The sequence below is a fragment of the Charadrius vociferus genome, unplaced genomic scaffold (genome assembly GCF_000708025.1).
Source record: "Charadrius vociferus isolate BGI_N301 unplaced genomic scaffold, ASM70802v2 scaffold103, whole genome shotgun sequence".
NCBI lineage: Eukaryota > Metazoa > Chordata > Aves > Charadriiformes > Charadriidae > Charadrius > Charadrius vociferus.
The window spans coordinates 464,383-467,942 of record NW_009648061.1 but is presented as its reverse complement, the minus strand read 5'-3'; positions in this window follow the sequence as shown (position 1 = coordinate 467,942).

Genomic DNA, 3,560 nt, shown 5'->3' with positions numbered 1-3,560 from the left:
CTGCCATCTGTTCCCAGTGTAGATGTGTCCTGGAAAGGGAGAACTTCTGTCCACAACACCCCCATGAATTTTCATGAGACGAGTCTGGGATTGAGAGTAGGAGTGCGGGGCTCCTGCAGTCCTTCATGGTGATACAGTACTGAATTGATCCGAAGCTGATGGGACTAAATTTATGCTCTGCCTTTGGGCTGGAAGTGGCTGCCAATGGACAATTGGCATGTAACCTGTTTACTGGGACGGTATGTGAATATGCTTACTAACAATATCCCACCTTGGCTGGTAGCACACCTGTTCACTTTCAATATAACGTTCAAAATAGTGCTTAACCTCTATTACTGAAATAGACAATCAACACGTGGCTTCTTTTCCCCTGAACTTTCCTCTGTTGGCATACTTAAAGCCGGTGAGAAGATCTTGAATGCAGTCTTACTTTAATTCTTTGAAGCAATTAAAAGTACCCCTGTGCTCCACATCTGTATCCAAACCCAGCAACCTCTGGAGCTGTTGACAGCAAACCCTTAACACACATGCTGCAGTTCTCACAACCTGCTTGCTAACGGTAGTTTCTTCCCAACAGTGTCGATGGTGCAAGGAATGTTATGCCCCATGTGACTGAAAATTGCTAGCATATGGGCTCAGAAATATGCACTTGCGTTTGGGAAGCAGTGCAGCCAATGATTGGTGCACTTATTTAAGTGCTCAGTATTCTCAAAAAATAAAAAGGAAAGTTGCTGTGTAATGTTTTTCATTCTTTTATTAATAGAGGGGGCTGCAAAATCAGCCTTGTCATAGTCGTTAAAATGCTTAACGTGTAACTGGTACTGCCAAGGCATTCTGGCTTGGGCCATTGCTCCACAGTGCTGCTATTCTATACCTACGTATGCAAGGAAAGAAAACATCTCAATTCAAAGAGCTTATGAACTAAGCATATATGGTTAATGGAAATGTGAAGCATGTTGCTTGCCTGAAGTGGCACGAGAAGAGGTTAGAGCCTAGAGCTCTGCTTTTCTTCACCTCACTCCAGGGTCTCATCTCCAAGATCCTCTTTTTCTGAGTTATAATCACTCCTTAATAACAGTAAAAGTATGCCAAGGGTACAGAGCTAACAGGCATGTTAATGCTTTGAGCGTAAGCACATTGCAGATAACCTCAAAGGACCCAGCCCTTTTGTGAAAGCGTGCCAAAGGAATAGAGAAATTCAACCCTGGGAAAGAACCTCTGCTATTATTTAGAGCCCCTGCAGAGAGATGTTTGCAAGGTCTCCCTTGTTTTGCCTTGGAGACTGTCAAGAATCTGTTGCTCTCCCTTTGATAATAGGAAGGTCAGTGCTATTGGCTTTGCTCACACTTTGCTTGCACTTTCACAGCAAGGAGTAATGCAGCTGCTGTTAAATGTACAGCAATTTAACCTTTCCTTCCCCTCCCCCCCCCCCCCCTTTTTTTTAACTGTATTTGAAATGTACCTCCTGGTATTTTTATAGTGAAATTTTGAGATGGGGAAACAACTAAAGTTATGTTAAAATATTCATAATGAAATAGCTTCCCAGGAGCAATGTTTACCACTTGCCCTGTAGCTGGTTTCTGTACACTCATGTGTCTGTACAGGGTAGACACTTTCATGAAGAAACAGTGAAATAAAACATTATAGGATGTGTTGGTCTTATGTGACAGCACTTCTAGGCATGTAACTGTGTGACTGCCGGTATCTAAACAGCCAGTGACTCCCAAATTTCTTTTTCTTAACTAGGAGGTCTATCTGTCCTCTGTCTCACCTAATAATTGACTTCTCTGGATCAGCTTGAACTCCAGCTTGGTTCTAGTGTACCAAACTGAGCTTGAAGCAGTGGGTCAATCAAGCCCCCAGTCTTGATTCAGGAGCTTCTTATCACTAGAGTGCATTTCTGTGCATTTATTCTTATTTAGCCAAACTGGGGAGTGTGTCAAAGAAATATCTCAGATTTGTTGCCAGTGCTGCAGAAGGCATTTTCTCACAGTACATTTCTTCAGTACGTCTACTGCTATACCTTCATTGTTGGCTCCTTGCACTGAATTCATAGTCTTTAAGGCTCTTTTAAAAGATTTTTTTAAATGCTAATCACTTGGTTTGCTCTTTTTTTTTTGGGGGGGGTGTCACATATTTTTTTCTGTACCAAACACTCCACATTTATCCTGAGTCTGATTTGGTTGACTTTCTATTTTTCGTTTACTTTTCTTTTTTTTTTTTTACATCCCATTTTATATTTAACCTCCCCACCATTTTTCATGCAATACGAGTGCATATCAGCTGTTAAACAGTCAGATTTGGAAACAACGACCCTTCTGTCATGGGAAAAATGCAGCACAAGGTACAGCAGCCTATGTGGTCTTTTTCCTTCACTGCTGTGAAAAAAAGTATTCTCTGGGACTGGCAGAGCTTTGCTTGCCGCATTTGTCATGGTGGGCTCAAGATCTGACCACAGATCACATCAGGTAAGCAGGAGGAGGAATTTTTAGGGTTTGGTGGGTTTTTTTTTTGTTTGTTGTTGGGGGGAGAGAGGGAAGGAGTGGATGTTACAAAATATGGCCACAGGAGTTGGGACTTGGGGCATATGACAAAATCCTTTGTTTCCTGGAGACAACACTATTGTATGTTAACTTCCCACCATAGGGTTACCAAGTCTCCCTGGCTTGTCAGGATACTTGTCTCTCTTATAGCATATTTGCTTGTGTAGGCAATAAATATTAATTCCAGCTTTTACTCTCATAGCTGCTTAAATGTATTGCCTTTATCTGTAGCTTGTCTTCCCTCCAGAATTTGTCTCACATCTCTGAGAGTCTCCTCTTGCACCAGGAGGCTGACTGAGCTTCTTGATGGCTTGGTTTGATCAAGATGACTCTTTTTGAGATTGTTCAGTCAAGTGAGGTGCAGATTTGATAGGGTTACAACTTTGTTTCACTTACTAAGCAAAAGTTCAAAGGCTTTACATGATGTTCCTGCTGCGGGTAAGGTGAAATCTTCCTACAAGCCCTACCGGTCTGGTCTTTGGAATGTCATCAGGTTGCTGCAAAATGTTAAGCATCACTGCTGGTTCAGCTGGCCAGTAATTTTAGATTAACACTTGGTAAAGTTCAACATTCAGTCTCACTTGAGAATTAAATCTACTGGGCTCAATACAAGGACAGAATAGAGTTGTTCACATTGGGAGGTGGAAAAGTAATAGAATTAATTTTTTTTTTTCACCCATTAGGTTCCATCCAGTTCAGAATACCAGTGCGAAACAGGAGTCTGTCCCTAGATGGTCTTTTCACTTTGGGAATGGGGCAAAGCTCATAGCAGTCAGACTGTAAGTCATACTAGCCAAAAAATGGTCTTTAAAACTTAACAGTTAGTACTTTAAACCTTAAACCTGAATAGTAGGTGTTTTAACCATGGGCTACACAGCCCCCCTGAGAAGCTGGGCTGCTGGAGATACCCAGTGTGGCAGGAAGCCAGCTGCTGGGCTTCTGTTCTATCTGTTCCAGTGGCTCTCATTTTTAGCACTCCTTTTACCCTATCCTTGTTTTATTGGCTTTCTACCAGTT